The sequence below is a fragment of the Bombyx mori genome, chromosome 8 (genome assembly GCF_030269925.1).
Source record: "Bombyx mori chromosome 8, ASM3026992v2".
In the NCBI taxonomy this organism is placed as follows: Eukaryota; Metazoa; Arthropoda; class Insecta; order Lepidoptera; family Bombycidae; genus Bombyx; species Bombyx mori.
Window position 1 is genome coordinate 3,058,649 of NC_085114.1, and position 21,481 is coordinate 3,080,129.

General features: G+C 38.4%; 1 protein-coding gene and 1 non-coding gene across 7 annotated transcripts in view; both read left to right on the forward strand.

Moving 5' to 3' along the window:
• Window positions 1–21,481, forward strand: part of Cpkc (conventional protein kinase C) — a 219,766-nt gene that overhangs the window by 25,758 nt on the left and 172,527 nt on the right.
• On the forward strand, window positions 16,521–16,685 carry LOC119628859 (U1 spliceosomal RNA). The gene has a single exon (XR_005244984.1). It is a non-coding gene; the product is annotated as a U1 spliceosomal RNA (small nuclear RNA).

The following is a 21,481-nucleotide window of genomic DNA, read 5'->3' on the forward strand; positions in this document are numbered from 1 at the left end:
ACTGAATTTAACTAGAACGCGATTTAACACGATGCGCACCTGTGTTCAAACAGCTTGTAGAATTCAGAAAGGGACTTCAAGTTCAAAAGACATGCAAAAAAAAAATTTTTAATCAGTTCTCTAAGCGAAGTCAATATTGGCGCCCAACGTGTTACCTATACTCTTTTACTCCGCACGTCATAACATTGAATAATAACATTCAACATTGTCGTATTCGTGCTTTTTATGGTTGTTACACGGTTTTACGACGTAGTACGCATAATAACAGTGAACATCACGCTCAAGTGTTTATTGAAAAATGTTTTATTCTTCCTATCTTTGTAGGAGGTAAGCTTCGCCGCCTCTTGTGTATACGTCGTCGTTTTTTATGTTCCAATAAAACGGGTTTGATACGGTCTCCGGTGGGTTAGACGCGACGTGACGTAGGTTAAAGTAATTTTGAGCTTTATTTTGTAGGCTCAAAATATCATGTATTCGAAATATTTTGTAAGCTAGTAGTGGTAAGTTTGTAAGTCAGTACCAGGTCAGTCTGAAATATAACGTTGTGCCACTAAGACGTGCATTTTATTAAATCCCGCGAGCCCCGCACTCCGCATGGCGACCCTAGCCAGTCGTGCGATAAAAGTCACCGCGTGCACTTCCTCAGTAATACACACATTTGCACAGTAATATCCGTTCGATATAAATGAAAAAATTTTTTTTTATTGCCCTTGTAGGCTGACGAGCATACGGCCCACCTGATGGTGAGTGGTTACCGTCGCCCATGGACTTCAGCAATGCCAGGGGCAGAGCCAAGCCGCTGCCTACAAATGCACGTTTTAGTTGCACAACGCTATATTTCAGATTGACCTGCTACTAACTTACATAGCACAGTGTATGACTGATGTATATCTCACCTACGGTATATATATTCTTATCACCTGGGAGCAAAACTACCTTAAAAATCATTTTAGTAATAATATACATTTAAGTAACACATTAAGAAGAGCAAGGGAAGGAAAGGGTAAAGTTCAAGGCACTCCCCGAGCTTTAAAAAATAATTACACAGAATAACGTTTTCTAAAAAAAACGAATGATATAAATAAACCATTGCTAACTTATGTGCTAAAAGGATAAGTACGCACGCGCCAGCTTATATTATAAATAAATCATTGCTAAGTTACGTGTTAAAAAAACGGTAAGTACGCATGCGTGAGTAAAATTGAGCCGGTTGAGAAAGTGGCAATATCTCTCTTGAATATAGGCTCTGGTTCTGTCTGCCATAATAAAAAGTATTTTACAATTTACTCTGCCTATTTCTGCCGTGAAGCAATAATGCATTTCAATTTGAAGGTTGGAGTAGCCGTTGTACTGTAACTTAAACTCATGTCTGAAGGTGGGTGGCGGCACTTACGTTGTAAATGTCTATGGGCTCAGATAACCACTTAACATGAGGTGAGTAGTGAGCTCTTCCACCCATCGAAGCAATAAAAAAAAGATCATCAATTTTCCAGCTACGTCCCATTATATCGATTAAGGTTTGAATACGAAGCAAAATTAGCTACATCTTTGAAATTTTTCAATTATCATGTGACGAATTTATGTAAACATTTGTACCTATATTGAAATGTGTTCTCAAGTTGTTATGATTAGTAGCTGTCTGACTAACTGACTAGTGCGAGTTCCTCAAACTTATTCGGATAATTCGTTAAGAACATTTATCGAAGCTAACTGCATTCGCACTGACAATCATCAACTCGGCAAATTTATTCGAAAACTGTTCGATTGCATCCACGTCATAATATAACCTCGAAACTTCTTAAAATTTTAAAGTATGAAAAAACTCATAAAATGCCCATAATATCACGTTCTGTTTAATTTTCACGTGCGAGCTGATTACAGACATCTTTGAGGACGTAAACAGTCATATCGACATAATATTTCCAGTTAGTGTTCATCACCATCAGCGATGCTTCCAATGAACACTACTCTAACTCAAAATTTTGATATTTTAATTTTTCACGCAAATCGATTCACTATTTTAAACGTATTACAAATTCATTATTGATGGGGTTCGAAGCAAGAGTAAGTCAGCTAGTTACACAAGAAAAAACCATAAATATATCCGTAATAATAAAGATTTTACAAATTTTTTTTGCTTAAACTATCCTCCTGTAAACCTACAAATTTGGAGTTAGAGTAGTGTTCATTGGAGGCATCGAGATGATGGTGAGTGCTGTCGTCGCTGACAGGGACGATGAGGATATCGGGATCTGGTAACAGGGCAGACGGACTGTGCACTCGTCTGCCTACAGAAACAAAAGAATGTTCTTGTTTCATACTTCGCGAAGCCGATACTTATATTAATTATAATTTTTATTTTCTTACTTTTATGAGATATTTATTATATTCTCTTTGTATATCAATATGGTTGGTTAATTTCATTCAATAAAGACTAAACAAATGTTCGAATGAAAGTTTTCGTTTCGGAAAGAATATGTAAATTCTGTTATTTTTAATTTTTTTTATTGCTTAGATGGGTGGATGAGCTCACAACCCTCCTGGTGTTAAAGGGTTACTGGAACTCATAGACATCCACAACGTAAATGCGCCACCCACCTTGAGATATAAGTTCTAAAGTCTCAAGTATAGTTACAACGGCTGCGACACCCTTCAAAGCGAAATGCATTACTGCTTCACGGCAGAAATAAGCAGGGTGGTGGTACCTACCCGCGCGGACTCATAAGAGGTCCTACCACCAGCAGTTTAGTTATGTCCAAGGTGAAAAACGAAGGAAATTATCATCTACCTTCATAATCACCTTATGACGTCGCCTCTCGGTTTTCAGTATTTACACAACGAAGTCGTTAAGATCACGAATGGTAAATAAATGTAGTGACCCCTTCGTAATGGTACGTAATGGATCGTAGCCGCGTCCGCAGTTTGTGCCCACACAAGAGAATCATTTACATTTACAACTGCGGCACTTTGAAATCAAGAACGCTTATAAACGCGCCATCCCCCGCTTATGATTATCGTACACGAGAATTCTCTGCGACAAATCTTCTTAGATATCCGTTCGATGTAGGTTTTTGTCTCGGTATCTTGGTGTCTTAATGAAATGGCCGTTTCTTACTCCAATATCACGCCTCTATTACATTAATAAAAAATAATTTGTTGTGTTTTTAATGCATAAAAGTAAATGTAAATAAAAGAATACCATTTTTGTGTGTGGTTTTGGCAGGTAAACCGATAGACCACTGGTGTTAAATATTTACCGAAGCCAATAGACAACAACAACGTAAATAGGATTATTATATTAAGTATAAATATGATTGCTGGTCGATTGGTTATTCGAACCTAGATGTATTTACTGTGGTCCTCTTGTGGTATTACAAGAGGAAATCCTAATTTAGGACCTTGACTGTTTATTTAATCATTTAGTTATCACAAATGTGATCAATGCAATTATTATTGTATCTAAACAAGCAAGGGCGGATCCAGCTTTGGCGCCAGGAGGGGGTCACATAGTCGTGGGCAAGTTAAGAACTTATAATTTAATTTTGATAACAATAGATAATAAATAAGTCATGATGTTCTTCAATTAGTCCAAGTTAGTTCAAGTCCTGGAACTAGCTCAGGGGGGGGTCATGACCCCCATGACACCACCCTGGATCCGCCGTTGTAAACAAGTACTCACATAGTTTAGCTACTACCCACATATTATGACGTCATCGGTATATTAGTTAGGTCTGCTTCTGGCATTGTTGACAACTATAAGCGGCGGTGACCACTTGCCATTGAACAAACCGTTTAGTCTTCTGTCTTATAAACGCAATTGAAAAAAATCTTTTGAGGAGAAATTTGATAGGTACCTTTACCTATTAGATACTGCACGAATTCGGTGTAACAAGACTTATTCAATAGATTATAGTAAATTTTGGGAATGCAATAAAAACACTTTTCATGAATACATGATGATATGATCCTCTATTAGTGAATTAAATTCAATTGAACATTCGTAAAAAACAAAACTCTGAAGGTGAATCTCGGAGTGGAGTAGACGAAATTATGCATAATACCCTCATTTGAATATTTTACAGAAATTACGTTTTCATTATTATTCAGGGGCCCGGCGGCCGAGCTGCCCAGGACATCTCGTCCCTTAATAATTCGAATACAAATCGTGGAATATTAAAAACTTGACTAATCTCGCCGAAAAGCCGCCCAGATACTAATGGAAATGTTAATTTTGTACCTAGTCCTTAATTTAATATCATAGTGACTACGAGCATTAAAAGTATAAAATGACGTGTATGTACGTGCATTAAGACGACGAACCCAACGGATTTATTTGGTTCGGTAATCTTTTTCTTCCTTGTCACCACCTTATCCCACTAAGTGCGGTCAGCGAATTTTTCTATTCCATTCTCTTCTATCAGCCGTCATCTCAACACTCACTCCTCTCTTTCTCATATCGTCATTCACACACTCCATCCATGTCTTCTTCAGTCGACCTTTGATTTGGTAATAAGTTCACGTAAGTTTATTTATAATTGACGCTTTCACCACATGCCTCCAGGCCGGTGAAAGTATTAGCCTGGTGATGTCCACTACTTAACACTAAGTAGATTATGAACTCGTTGATAAACTAAGGCAGCGATTCCTAACCGATGGTACCCGTAAATCTGGGGGTACGCGGAGTCCCTTTGAGGGTACGTAAAAATTACATTGGTAATGGCAGAAATACTGTGATGTTAAAACAGTTAACTTATATAAACATTGTAATTATAGTGTTTTATGCCTACGAAATGTAGTTTAAAATTAAGTTATTAATAGAAACCGACATACCGATAGACCTTAAGAGAAACGAGACATATTTTTAGGTGTAGGTATCGTTATCAGAGAAGGGACGCTTATAAATGAAAAGCTTTATTAAGGGATACGGAAACGAAAAAAGGTTAGGAAGCACTGTACCAAGGTAATAAAAAGAATTTGTAACTTTGAAAAAGTGTGGATGACAAACACGAGTATACATTTGCATGAAAACAAGAGATGAGCTATCGACAACATGAACGAATTATCTATTAAATTACGACTATTTGTCGAGTCTGATTGTTTCATTAAATCAGATCGTAAAAAGACTTAACATACTGGCAATTACTGCCGTTCATGTTGTAAGACTTTTACTGGTGGAAGGACCACTTTACTGGTGGAAGGACCAGTACTGGTGGAAAGACCACTTACTGGTGGAAGGACCACTTGTGAGTCCGCACGGGTAGGTACCACCACCCTGCCTATTTCTGCCGTGAAGCAGTAATGCATTTCGGTTTGAAGGGTGGGGCAGCCGTTGTAACTATACTTGAGACCTTAGAACTTATATCTCAAGGTGGGTGGCGCATTTACGTTGTAGATGTCTATGGGCTCCAGTAACCACTTAACACCAGGTGGGCTGTGAGCTCGTTCACCCATCTAAGCAATAAAAAAAAAAGAGTACATCATGTTACGTTTTCGTTATGTATTTAATCGAAATATGAACAACTGTATTCTAACCAAAAAAATCACATCACAACTTAAGTTATTGTGGTTCTAATTCTGAAAGGCTATATAGATTTAAAATGAAAACACAATGTTTCTGTAGCGGCAATAGATATGCCTCACTTGAAATTGTCATTAATATTTCTGGTCTTGAGATTTCAGTGAAATTAAAAGATGTTTATTTTTGAAAAACAAGTTGGTCTGTATATTCTGATTCAGTAATCGTGCAGTTTTATAGGATAGTGGGGGTAGCTAAAATTTACATAATAATAAGAATATACTTAATAATACCAATAACAAAATGCAATGATTTCAAGGATCGACATCCTCACCATGGCAGATGCGTGAACAGTCTCTGATTAATAGGGTGGCTATTATTCCAGGGATACCCGATTTTCTATCTTTTTTTTATTGATTTTATCCGCTTCGTTCGTGCTATATTACCATGTAACGCATTAACCATTTTACGACCACTAACACCGTTTACTAAAAGCGACTGCAAATTTTATGGTTTTGTTCTTTGTAAATCAGTCGTAAAATCTGCGACAATACCTAGTGTCCGCGTAACGACATCTATCACTGTTTTACGACTAGTAATCGAGAGACTTTTATTCTTTGAAACAATGTGTTTTTTACTATGGTAGAGTTTAGGTAATACCAGCAGTCGGGAATTTCAATAGATTTTCTTAGGTAAATGAGCGTATGGCCCACCTGATGCTGAGTGGTTACAGTCGCCCATGGACTTCAGCAACGCTAGGGACAGAGCCAAGCCGCTGCCTACCGTTAAGTACTCTCCATAAGTCTTGTTGTAAGAAGGACAAGTCATAGCGCTCCCAGTTCAAATATGTAGCCATTCATTTTTACGTTGGTAACCACGGAAAGCATGCGAAACGTCAAAAATAATAAACGCTTGATTAAATGCTAAAACTGGCTTATAAATAAATAGTTCCGCGATTCGTGAAAACCCGAAAGTAGAACCATTTTGTCGTGATCTTTTATATTTAATCTATTTATTTAAACGGTACGCGAAATCTATACACGATATGCTATTTTTATTGTGGATCATTGCGTTGTGGTTTAAGCGTCATTTTTGCAACTTTACAGGAGAGCCATTTGCAATTTAAAATTTAGAAAAAATATAATAATAAAACAAAACTGCCGCTGTTTAAAAATGGGGTAAACTTAATTAAAGTTCAATTAAAGACAGCGAATTTATTTATTTACAAAAAAAAAAAAAACAAAAGCAATACACGCAAAACAATGAAGCTTTAAAATTAACAAGTATAAAATTAAGTACTGATATGTAAGCCAGGTATAGGCATGTACAGCAATCTCTTATAACAAACACACTGTGACATATTACAGCGATTTTACAAACAGCGGAAAAATAGGTTAAATTCAAATGTTAACAGAACGACATAAGAAAAATTGTTGATGCCAATACCAAATAAAACGGACCTTTAATTACAAAGATAAATGTCTTAAACGATACGTCTCTTAAACTTAAAAAGCCTTTTATTCCACGACATTCATTTTCCATTAATGCGCTTGTTTGCAGCTTTTGATGACTATATAGTCGCATCTTTTGTTGATACCAATAGTGGTATATAGAGCTCTCGGTTAAGAAATCGCTTACGGTAATCTTTAGGTCGCATTTGAGAAACTGACGCTATGCGTGTTACGTAAAAAAGCTGAAGCGCTTTCGCGCTCCCTGTGTTTTTGTATATCACTTAATTATTTTTTTATTGCTTAGATGGGTGGACGAGCTCACAGCTCACCTAGTGGAACCACTTAGGTTACTGAGAGTGTTACTGACTTAGAGCCCATAGACATCTACAACGTAAATTCGCCACACACCTTGAGATATAAGTTCTAAGGTCTCAGTATAGTTACAACGGCTGCCCCACCCTTCAAACTGAAATGCATTACTACTTCACGGCTAAAATAGGCAGGGTGGTGGTACCTACCCGCGCGGACTCACAAGAGGTCCTACCACCAGTAAAAATTTAACCGGCTCGTATTTTAGTAGTATTTATTTTACTGTTTTAAGTCTCGGCGATTTCTGCCGCGTAATGGTTACGCAGAGGGGGAGATATTGAAAACAATTGCAATTGCGTATGTTAAAGTTAACAGGTATTCAAGTTGCGATATTTATGAACCCTGGTTACCGTCTCATGCTTTTAAAACGGTCAGCTGATGGTGAACGGTCACCGTCGATCACTGACGTAAGCAATGCTGTACACAACCAAGCCGCTTACTTCCTATTGTATTCGTCTAACAAAAGAATTTCTAAGTATCTAATTTGCGTTGAAAACACGACGAGTATTTGCTTATTCCCTTAGCGTGTTTCGGTGCGATAATGAGTAACAAAATGAGCATCCTTCGGTAAGCATTGTTTGTGTTTACGACGCCCGCGGGCAACGAACGAATGGCTCCGTAATGAAATAATTTTTGTCCGTGACTATCTTGTATATTAGACGGTATTTAGGCTAATTAAACTTAGCTTTTTTTGTAATACGGTCTAATACTTCACGGTCGAGAACGTTAATTTACAATTAGTTGTATTCAACAATAGTTTTCGTCCGATTGTCTTTTGATATTGCTTTTTTTATTTATTGTGTTGATGGGTGGAAGAGCTCACAGCCCACCTAGTGTTAAGTGGTTACCGGAACCCATAGACATCTACAGTGTAAATGCCGCCACCCATCTTGAGATATGAGTTTGAAGTTCTATAGTACAACGGCCCACGGTAGAAATAGGCAGGTCGGTGGTATCCACCCGTGCGAGCTCACAAGACGTCTTACCATTAAGATCGTGTCAAGCACCAATTTTCGCAAGTAAAAAATTACTTTAAGTCAATTGGCCTTCAATTGGTTCGGCTTCGCTTTTGTTCAACAAAAATAATTACACGCTCTAAATTCGTAACCGCTTAAGCATAATAGAGCGGTTTTTTTTTACAAAAATACACGTGCCTTTTTGGAATAACTAAGCTACCTCAAGCACCGGTCACCGTCCTCGCCGAACCCGTCGCTTGCGACGAAGGGCTCGACGAGTAAAGCAACCCATAGATATAGCACACTGAGTTTCTCGCCGGATCTTCTCAGTGGGTCGCCTTTCCGATCCGGTGGTAGATTCTGCAAAGTGTTAGCAATACTCCGGTTTGAGCCCCGTGAGCTCACCTACATGTCAAGAAGAAGCCTCTCAAGGCTATCATCATAGGTAGGGAAAATAAAAAAAATTAAAGGATTAACTAAAAAGTTATACAGCTTATTTCTGCGGCCACGAGCTTTAAAATGAAAGTGTGAAATCTCAATTCAAAGAGATACATAGCGGAATTTCCGCTGATGTACTACGTAGATACAGAGTGTATACGCTAGGTAGTTGAGAACACAAAGTGGGCTGGCTAATGGATTTTAAGTGCGGTGTTAGCCTTCACACCGACCTTGTTTTTTATTTACCCAGATACCCGCTTTTTCGCTGGTACATATAATAATATTATAAAATAGTTTTTTTTACGTTACAATTATTATTTAGTATAATTATGCGCTTCGAAGAAGTAACAAAGAATTACCTTAGAAGGAACAAACTCTTTAGATTATGACCATTACAGAATGTATCCATAAATAATTCTGGTAAGTTTTTCCCATTCCCATTGTAGCTGTCTACGTAATATTACTATCGAACCTTCTGTACATATATATGGTCCAGAAGATTTTTTATTTTTTTATTTTTTTTATTGCCCTTGTAGGCAGACGAGCATACGGCCCACCTGATGGTGAGTGGTTACCGTCGCCCATGGACTTCAGCAATGCCAGGGGCAGAGCCAAGCCGCTGCCTATCGCTTAATACTCTCCACAAGCCTCTTTTAAAGAAGGACATGTCATAGCGCTCGGGAAACACCGTGGAGGGGAGCTCATTCCATAGCCGGATGGTACGTGGCAGAAAAGACCTCTGGAAACGCACTGTCGATGCCCGCAGTGGCTCCAGGTAGTATGGATGAACTCTACTCCGGTGGCGGGCGGTGCGATGGTAAAAACGAGATGCCGGTATCATCTCGAACAATTCCTCAGAGCACTCCCCATGGAACATTCGGTACAAAATACAGAGGGAACCGAAGTCCCTCCGCAGACCCAAAGGTTCCAAACGATCCGCGAGAATGGGATTATCGACGATTCGAACGGCCCTCCTCTGTATGGAGTCAAATGGAAGAAGCTGGTATTTGGGAGCCCCGGCCCAGAGATGGGAACAGTACTCCACGCGAGGCCGGACTTGTGCTTTATAAAGCAAAAGTCTTTGTCTAGGCGTGAAATACCGCTTCGCTCTGTTGAGGACTCCCAGCATTTTGGACGCCAACTTGGCTTTGCCTTCCAAATGACTCCGAAATTGGACATCACTCGAAATGTCGACCCCAAGTATCCCGATGCTCGTGGAAGGTTGCAGGGATACTCCTTGGAATTGCGGCGCCATGACAAAGGGGTCCTTCTTCGCAGTGAACGCGCAAACTTGTGTCTTCAACGGGTTGAATTGAACTAAGTTCGATTCACCCCACTCGGAGACTCGCCCCAGAGAGTTCTCCACTTCAGACACAAGTTTTGATCGTCTCTCTTGCACCACGCTCCGAGAAAGACTCTGATGGCCGATATATCGCGCATCCCCCGTGCTGTCATCCGCATAGCAATGCATGCCATCAATAGACAGCATGTCATTGATATACAGGATGAAAAGCGTGGGGGAGAGCACCGAACCTTGTGGAACGCCAGCATTAATGGTCATGGTATCAGAACAATCACCGTCTACAACGACCGTGATGCTCCGCCCATCCAGAAAGCTAGCGATCCACTTGCAGAGACCCTCGGGGATTCCGTAAGATGGTAGCTTCGACAGAAGCGCCCTATGCCAGACCCTGTCGAAGGCCTTCGCGATATCAAGGCTCACAGCAAGAGCCTCGCCCTTGCTCTCCAAGGCTTCAGCCCACCTGTGAGTAAGGTATACAAGAAGATCGCCAGCTGAACGACCGTGACGGAAACCGTACTGTCGGTCACTGATCAGCTGGCGATCTTCAAGATACTTCAGGAGTTGTGTGTTTATTATTCGCTCCATCACCTTGGAAAGCAAGGAAGTTATCGCGATAGGCCTATAGCTCGATGGGTCCGACCGGTCACCCTTCTTGGGGATAGGGTGGACGTGGGCGGTCTTCCATGAAGACGGAACCCTGTTAGTGCAATAAGAGAGGCGATACAAACGCGTTAGCGCAGGCGTCAGCTCAGGGGCGCACTTTTTCAGAACCACTGCGGGGATGCCGTCTGGCCCACTCGACTTATGGACGTCCAGGAGTCGGAGCTCCCGCCTGACTGCACACTGTGTGAAGCAGATTTCCGGCAGGGAGCTATCACACCGGGGGATGTTCGGTGGTGTGGCACCCCTGTCGTCCACAGTCGAGTTCGAGGCGAGTTTGACCAGAAGGTCAGCCTTCTCTTTCGCACTGTGGGCCAGAGTGTCATCGGACTTGCGCAGTGGTGGGAGACTAGACCTGCAAAAGTTTCCTTCTGCAGCTTTGGCGAGCGACCAAAAAGCACGGCTCCCAGAGGGATAGCTCTTTAGTCGCTCGCCAACTCTAGCAACGTGCTCCGACTTCGCCTTGGCAATTACCTTCTTGTAGGACCTGGAGGCGGCGTTATATTTCCGCCTTTCCTCTGAGATGTTAGGATCCCGACGCCTCCTGGCATCATCCCATGCCACGTATGCGGACCGCTTGAGGTGTGTAGCATCCCTGCTGACATTGTTATACCAGGGTCTGCTGCGACCCCCAACGGGCACTTCAGAAGAGGGAACAAACAATTCCATCCCCTGGAGCACCACGTCTTTAAGACGGTCCGCACAGACGTCAGGATCAGCAGAGGAAAAGCAGAACCGCCCCCATGGGTAGGATGCGTAAAATTCACGCAATCCATCCCAATCTGCTGACATATACCGCCAAACTCTTTGATACCCGGTCGTCGTTCGACGACCAGGACGAGAGAGTGGTACGGCAGCACGGATAAGGCAGTGATCGGACGATCCAAGCGGAGCGTCGACCACCACACTGTATCCGGCCGGATCCGTGGTCAGCAGAAGGTCCAACAGAGAAGGCTTAAGAAGCACTTAGGCTTAAGCACGCTTAAGAAATAAAACGATTATACAAAATTACAAATACTAATAGTGTACGAACACGAATTCTGAATAGGAACGAGAATAAAGCATCAGCCTTATTAACTTACAAGCGGCCCGCTCCGGCTCCGCTCGGGTTAACAAAAATTTCAACGATATTTGACATTTTTCGTATTTATATATTTTAGTATTTTTTTAAATAAAATAACACTTATTACGGCATAACTATAATAGTTAGAAATATGCTGTCGCGACACTTTTTGTAAATAATAATGTGTTCTACAAAGTCGTAGTACATTATTTTATTCTATCATCAATAGCTTTCGCAGGGCACCCGATGTAAAGAAAATTGTAGGTAATTTTTTTACGCTTTGGGTTACATTATTGGAGTTTTAGTAAGGATTTTTTTTTTTCAAAAAGGATTATAGCTTATGTCACTCGGGAATAGTGTAGCTTCCGAACAGTGAAAGAATTTTTCAAATCGGTTCAGTAGTTTCGGAGCCTATTCAATACAAACAAACAAACAAATCTTTCCTCTTTATAATATTAGTATAGAAGTATAGATATAGATAATAGCAAAAATATTCATTTACTTTTTGTTTTTGTAAGTGGGTAGTTGTAGTCCACCGCCATTTTGTAGAGGTCGTTGACCCTTCGCGTCATGTATATTAATTTTTTATTGCGTTATAAATACATTAGGTATAAAAATACAGTAAATATAAATTATATGTTTGTATGCTACCTGCCTGCAGAATTCGAACACCGGTATAGACGTATCGCTTCATACAAGAACTTTTATCAGCTTAACAAAGGCATTTATTTGCTTACGCATATTGTGTCATTACATTAATTACCTTTCGGCTTTAAGGTGCTTAACCTGCGTGTATATTGAACGCCTTCTATATTTGCTATATGTATATAAACGCCGAATTTCGATGCCGATTTTCTCTGATGCTAAACTCTTCAAGTTACAAATTGTAATCTCCGAAACATGGGGCGCAGGAGAAAGACCCTAATCTCGAAAATGGGAAGCAAACGTGAAAGCGTGCAGAATTCACGCAGAGTTTCGCGTTAAAATTTAATTTCTCTAATGAGTACTCGCGTGCTTGCCCGAAATTATCATTAAATTCAGAGCTCCGCGGTGCGTGGGTATTAATACCTCTGTGTGTTCTTTTATACTAAGCGCGCCTCACGGTTACATCCGTGTTAAGCTTCTAATTTGTATATAACTTACTTTCACTTATTAAAGAGTTTGCTTGTGTAATTCTCTGTTCGAAAAACCTGTAGATGTCAAAGATGATTACTATTAAAACTATCACATGTTAAACCTTTAAAACATTCCTGTAAAATTAGTAAGTTTTGAGATTATACAGTTTTAATGCGAGAGGACGATGTATGTACACATATGTTTTTAATATTGGTCTACGTATGTCGTTAGAACTGGGAGTACGGTCTATCGTGAGCTCGGGCATGCACCGATATACTGCCTATCTCTGTCCTGAAGCAATCATGGGCTCTGGTTTAAATGGTAAGGACACGTATTTAATCAATGTATCCCTCGTAGTTAAGTGGCAGTGTAAAGGTAATGGTATTACTGGTACCCATGCCTTCCAATTACTACATAACTTGAGGTGATTACTGCATAACTACATACATAACTTTGAAGTCGTCATGGTCTAAAGGATAAGACGCCCGATGAATTCATGTTGAGCGATACACCGGTGTTCGAATCCCAAGCGGGTACCTACAAATTTTTGTAACAAAACAAATGTTCACGATTGACTTCCACGGTGAAGGAATAACATAATAATTTGCGTAATTACTGGTGGTAGGACCTCTTGCGAGTCCGCGCGGGTAGGTACCACCACCCTACTTATTTCTGCCGTGAAGCAGTAATGCGTTTCGGTTTGAAGGGTGGGGCAGCCGTTGTAACTAAACTGAGATGTTAGAACTTATATCTCAAGGTGGGTGGCGCATTTACGTTGTAGATGTCTATGGGCTCCAGTAACCACTTAACACCAGGTGGGCTGTGAGCTCGTAAACCCATCTATGCAATAAAAAAATAAAAAAAGGTGAGCTTTAACTAGCGAAATAATTGTTTTTTTTTCTTTCAGGTAAGTTTTCGTGGAATGTTTTCTTCATATGGGTAGGTAGGTACAAAACAGCCGAAAGAAAATAACGTTCTAATGTAAGTAATATTAGTAGACAGCGGTTTGGTTGGGCCCCTGACATTGCTGATGCCCATGAGCACGGGGACTACTTACCATCGGGTAAGTCGTATGTTTGTTATGTTAAAATAAGATTTTTTTAAATACTAGCTGACCCGGCAAACATTGTTTTGCCATATATAAGATTTCTAGGGAATTTCTAGTGTAGAAAAAAAACTAACTTATTGTAAGTGTGTAAGGATGTGGTAAATGAGTGAAAGAGGTATGTAGTGCTGTGAACGATGAGGGAATATATAATAAAAATAACAAAACCTCATTCAACCACATAATACCTCATTATAACAAAAAAAAATGTCCAAATAAAAAAAATATGTTAGGGGTGGACAACCCTAATCACTTAGGGGTATGAAAAATAGATAGTAGCTGATTCTCAGGCTTACTGAATATGCATAAAAAATTTCATGAGAATCGGTCAAGCGGTTTCGGAGGAGTATGGGAACGAACATTGTGACACGAGAATTTTATATATTAGATAATATCTGTACGATATTGTACACCCCTTCCATAGAAACCAATTTGCATATTCGAATTAGATATGATTCAACTCATATAAGATCGTTGAAGTATGTAGTACGTAACTAGTAGTAAAACAAAATCTCTTTATGTATTCGTTGGTATCGTCCGATAGACACCCTCCCAACTTCACGGCTCATTTGATGTTGGAAACTATAATAATTTGATTACCGCCATTCACTTTGATCGCATTATAATTACATGTGAATTGAATAAATCTATATATTAATACGTGAAGCAAAAACTTTGTATCCCTTTTTACGAAAATTGCGCGGACCTAGGAGTATGAAATTTTCCACACTTATAGAGAATATAGAGAAGAAGTGCACAATGCTAATATTTTTTTTTTAATAATGCATAAAAGATACATTAATTCAATAAAGAAAACATTACACACACTACCTACCGTGTATTTGACGCACACACGCATGCTTACTATTTATTGTCAAACCTTTGTTCTTGACGTCTGTTGTCAAATTGAGAATAAATTAAATATTGTTTGTCTTTGTTAATATTTTTTATAATGTGTAGTCTTGGCGTAATTTGTGATTATAGAAGTATAAAATACAATCATAATAGTGTACAAACTTACGATCCCAATTAATTATAGTCGAATTTCGACTACTGCAGGACCACTAGTAAAAATTAATCGATAATAATATATAAATAATAATCGATAATCGATATTATTAAGAAGTTTCTTGTGCGAGAAACTTGAAATGCGGACTGAGCGGTATTCGCCAGAAGATTATTTCTTCAGAGAAGATTCTCAGAAAATCTTATTATCGCAATTCAGAAGTCGCTAATCGTGATCCAGAGATGTAGTTAGAAATGCAATTAATCCAGATTTGAAGTTTATCAAATAAATTTCCGAGTTAACGATCTTCACATAAATCTTACTATAAAGTTTATTTACTAACAGCTTCCGCCCGGATCGTTAGACGTTAGATCTCACTCCGCAACCAGTGTTGGAAATCCTGTCGCACAGTTATACTGTGTTAATTTTTTACTTTCTCCCTGAGGAATTTAGTAAAAAAGTGTAGGTTGACAACCATAAGACGAGAGCGTTCTATTTAAAATTGGAACAAATTAAAATGATCCGAAATTATACACGTAATAATAATGGGAACATTTTTGCGTTTGTACAATTACTTTTTCGGTAGGCTAAGCTTTGGGAGTCGTCAAGGTGACTAAGAACTTTTTGATCACGTCTAGAACCATACTTTATTGTGTGGAAAGGAAATGTGTATTTATAAATCTATACTAATATATAAATATACAGTGGTTTTTACGGATGTTCCGTTATAACTACTGAACCATGCATCAGATTGACTTGAAACTTGGTATCCATGTAGAAACTACATGCACTTAATGGGTAGGCTAATATTTATATGAGTGTTGGACTCCCTACACCAGTTGCGGGGCGTTAATGATGAGAATCTTTGTGGGGGTGAGAAATAATAATTTTAATTTTAAATGGCCAGCGAAGCGGACAGGCTCAGCTACTAATTAATATGATCACGTGCAAAGTCAACGAAATTTGGATAGTATAGCTTAATAGTAAATAAAGAACATAGAAAGAGTAAGAAGAAATACTTAAAAAATATACGAATAAAAAAGAAATGTATGGAGTTTTTTTGTGCTTTTAGGTATCTCAAGCACCGGTCATCATTCTCGTCGAACCCGTCGCTTGTGACTAAGGGCTCAGCGAGTCAACTAACCCACAGACACAGCCCACTGAGTTTCTTGCCGGATCTTCTCAGCGGGTCGCGTTTCCGATCCGGTGGTAGATTCTGCGAAGCACTGCTCTTGCTAGGGTCAGTGTTAGTAACTTCGCCAGGTTTGAGCCCCGTGAGCTCACCTACTCGTTCGGTAGTGCTGATATAGCCTCTCAAGGTTATCACTTAGGTAGGAAACAATTTTTTTTTTAATGAAATTCCTTTTGGAACGATGCGGAGGGGTACCCTTGCCGGAAAAAAACGTCCGTAACGTAAGATTTTTTTTATTAAGTTTGTTATCAACAGACGTCGCTACACGTAAATTCAACAATTCTTGAATCGCGGTGACGGGATGTTACACAGTTGATAGACATTCTCGTATTTCTCTTGCTAAATCATACTTACCTGGCGTAGGGGATACCGTGATCATGCAGGCGGCTCCCCCAGGGCGAGGCTCCTCCATTGCACGGCGGAGTGGTTGACCCTTGCGATTATTTTTAGTTTCATCAATAAAAAAATTATAATAAAAAATGTATACTCGAATAATTATTTTCTTTATAACTCGAATAGAACTTAAAATTAATATTTTTATAATATGGAACTTCGTTCCGATCCGGTGTCCCACGACACCACACCTCTTTTTTATTGTTTTTTTTTTTTTTGTAACATAAACGCTTTTCAAATAACCCGTGAGCCGAACTATAAAGCGTGGATCTGTTTACGGCCGCCGAAAGCCAAATAGCGCCAGGCCACATGGACACGCATATAAAATGCGATTGAGTCGTATCGATGTATTGTGATGGAACAGTATGATACACTCGATTATTTTATTCGCGAATATATATAGCTTTATTTATTTTCCGGTGTTTTTCGTTTCAACTGATTCGCCGATTCGGTATTTTAAAACATTTCCTTGATACTTGAATATTTTTTTCCATAGTCGATCTTGATATATTAAGAGTGTCACTGAAGGTGAAGTGAAAAGGTTAGTTTAATTACTGATAAATAATATTAACTTAATGAGTATTCAATAATAATGCCACAAATTTTTACCGTGAATACGTTTTCAAATCTTTTAAGGTCACAGGTGCTTAGACGACTAGAAATATGTAAGATACAGCAGATTTTTTACCTTTTTAGGTTAGAAGCGGCCTGGCTCGCATTCCATTACCGCGATATTTGTTTATTCTTTACGTCGTTATATATTAATTATAATAAATCCGAGTCTGCGATTTTACTTCCCATTAAATATGTAATTCGGGATGAATGGGAGTCATTACATTTTCAACGGTATAAAGAGTTGTTCGCGTCGGTCTCTTTCATCTCTAAACTACCCGTCGATTTGTAGATGCGTTGGTATTTGCGTAAAATTGTAAATCAGCAATCACATTGTCCTACTAAATATAGTGGTAACAAACATATCGACGCTTGAAAGGCAAACGTGACTAAGCGACAATGCGTGAACTTTACAGTAGACTAAAGTTGAAATACCTGAAAAAAAATCTATTTTAACGAATCTAGCTGTAGGATTGAAATGATTTTAATAGACCTAGAAATATTTTTTTTGCGCAACGAATATGGTTATTGCCTATCTATACTAATATACTAATATTATAAAGAGGAAAGATATGTTTGTTTGTTTGTTTCGAATAGGCTCCGAAACTACTGGACCGATTTGAAAAATTCTTTTTCCATTAGAAGCCGACATTGTCCCTGATGAACATAGGCTACTTTTTTTAATTTTTTTTAAATTTTTTTTTTTTGTTTCATGTTTGTTTTAATGTTTCCGAAGCGAAGCGAGGGTGGGTCGCTAGTCATTTATGTACAAAGCAGCTATTGTCGCTTAGTCCCTTTGCCTTTCAAGCGTCGATATGATAAAAGTATCCTAGAATTAACTATCTTAGTGCAACATTTAATCCCAATTCGTTCAGTTATTTTCGCGTGATTGAGTAGCACAGCATACGAACTTTCACATTTATCATATTTACACATCATATGGATTTTTTTTAAAATCAAACCTTTTAAATTAGCCATAATCAATAAATTCAAAGTTATCTTACTGTACCTCCTCCGTTTGCGTCACATAATAAACCGTAATTCAAGGTTGATAAAGTCGGAGTTACGTCACAGCTATCCAAGACATTGTTTTGATTACAAACTGCGAATGCTTCCCGTCGACTTAACATCAATGTAATCGTTTTAAGTATTTTAACACGCTTTTATTAGCTTCAGACGTATGTATGTTAGTATGTAACGGAATCTTTGAACATGATTTTGACCCCTTCAAAATGTCGGATTAACTCGAAATTAGTATACATATTAAGGACTGATGACAATACAATATTAAAAAAAAAATTGAAATTTAACTAAAAATGAAAAATAAATAATAGTTTAAAAAACTAAAATTCTTCTCGCCGGATCTTCTCAGCGGGTCGCGATTCCGATCCGGTAGTAGATTCATTCGCGAAGCAGCTGCCCTTGAGTTGTTAGGTCTCCTTCGGAGGCGCTCGGGCAACTGTTAGCAAATCCCACCCCTCCTGGCTGAGCCTTTGTTCGCCCACCTGACCTGGTGAAACTGGAAAGGCCACCGGGCCACCAGTAATCCATTAATCCTAAAAAAAAACGTTTTTACTCGAATGAAAATCTACCGTATACTACTAATCGAGTGATTGTACGTTAAAATAACGAATACAAAGAAAACTGGCAGGACAATGCCGTGTGAACCCAACCTTACACTACATCAGTATTACGTCGTGTATAATTAGTTTGAACGTAGTAGTTGATTTTAATGTGTTTTTAAATAGTTCAACTAAGCGTATGTTCTCGGCTCAACAGACTAGAAGTTTTCAGTATTACTTTTCTTGTTTTCTGACTGTAATTTTAATCGTACACATTTGCAGAACACGTAATATATTTGCCGTAAGGAATGTTAACGATTTGTGGCTGTTTCTTCATTACCTATTAGGTTATCATTGGCGAATTAAATTGTGTGGTTGGTCCATCTTAGTTCCACAGTTCGTCTGAGTTTATGCGCTTCGGTAAAGAGAGCTCACGACAAACCTGGTGTTGGAATCCGCAGACAAGCACTCCCGAATTGTGGCTTTAACGGATTTTCTATAGAGTGGAGCGCATAACCTTTCCGTGGGGAATAACAATACAACCTGTTACTATTAAAGAACAATTTAAAGCCCCATAAAATTAAGAGGCAATAAACCTCTTATTGGCTCTCCTTTTAATCGATTTGTAAATCTTACTGTCAATGAAAATGATATGCCTTTGCAGTATGTTATACTCGTGTCCTGTCATGTCAGTTTGAATTTATTCTTTTGATCTCACATTTTTTATATAGATATATTTATATTATATATATGGCACAATCTTAGTACAGGACCCTAGTATTTAAATTCTGTTTAGATGTAAAAAATACAAGTAAGTTCTATGTTCTATGTCCTAGAAAGTTCTGGAAATAGGGATGAAAACGATACACAATTTAGACGATTTTCATTTCTACCATAAGACTCATAATCTACATAGCTAATAATACACTTATGTTATGTTACCAGAACGCAAATAAAATTACGCACTGCATTAAATAATACTTCCGAGGAACAAAACAGAAAAATGCTAAACCCTGTCCGCATTTATGCCAATAATACTAACACTATATACCAATAAATACGGAAATTGTTTTTGTATTTATGTATGTATGTATATGTAAATTAAAAACTATTTTTCAATGTTAAGTATACAAATCCAATGTTTTATTCGTAATCCTGAAAAACAAGTGTTCGCTTAGAATTCGTAGGTATTGTCGTCATCCATGAATAAAATATGAATGAATAAAATGACGCGTTCATTTTCTCGAATCTCAAGTGAAATACGGCAGAATACTTCTGTATCTATCACTATGAAACTAACAAAATCTGTTTGTAAATCGATAGTGTTTACAAAAGGAAAAGTATTACAATCTGGGATTTAAATTTTAGATAAATCTGAACCCAAATCTACGATTTCAATTTGATACTTTTGTATTATTGCATCAATGAGTAATTATATCCTAGCAGAGTAGCACTTCTCTTCAACGACGATATTGTATTCATATTTGACATTAAATTTATTAATTTAGATTTTGCCATCCATATGCCTGCGAGATATTGGCAGTTTTCTGATTCACATATTAAATTTATTAATTAATTTATTAGACTTCATGTTTGCATTGGCGGACTTAATGCTTAAGGCATAATCTATCAGTCAACCAAAGGTAGTGCAGAATAAATAATGTTAGGTGCATTGAAATGTATTATAATTTAAGGACACAAACACAAAAATACTGGTGGAAGAACCTCTTGTGAGTCCGCACGGGTAGGTACCTATATTAGCCGTGAAGCAGTAATGCGTTTCGGTTTGAAGGGTGGGGCGTTGTAACTATATGTATACTGAGACCTTAGAACTTATACCTCAAGGTGGGTGGCGCATTTACGTTGTAGAGGTCTATGGGCGCCAGTAACCACTTAACACCAGGTGGGCTGTGAGCTCGTACACCCATCTAAGCAATAAAAAAAAAGAAACATACATACTAAGCTTTTAGGAACCAGAAATGAAATACTGTTAAAAAATTACAGTTTTGCTCTAAAAAGAGGTCTTAGGTAACGATCTTTAACAATAAGATTTATTTACATTCAGATCGTATGCTCTAAGTAAGACTTTATGGCAATTAAAATAAAACTCAAAGAACCAATCAAACAGTAAAATGGAACGGACTTACAAATCACACCGAGTCGAACCAACAGAGCTTTAGGTACGCGACAGCATCACAAAATATGGCTCCTTGACCTTTCCCGTACGGTACTGTCTTTTATAGGTAGCGGTGACCTACCTTCAAATAAAAATGTCAGAAGGAGCTCTTCTTCTTCTTCTTTATTTTTTGGCTCCGGCACTGTTTGTGCATTGGCCAGCGTCAAGTAATAAGATTTATATAATTCGCCGTTTTAATTATTTACAGTTTATGAATAATAAAAAACGAAAGAAACTGATCGCGACATAACATAAATTATTAAAAATGAATTAAGTTTCCAAAAAAAATAACATGGCATGTAATAAAATGAAATGATACGGGATGAAATATAATCCCAGTAAAATAGTGGTCATTTACTGAGACTTTTTCAGTGGACTTTTTGGAGGATCCCGAGAAGTTACGTCCAGCGGCTTTGTTTTCTTTTCCCACACTTGTGCACTTTCACAGATACTAAACAGTTCATAAACCATCGTTATTACATATTTAAACCTGAAGAAACACTAAATAGACATAACAAAACAAATCACACAACTTCACTCCTGGCGTTGTCGCCAAAAAGTCCA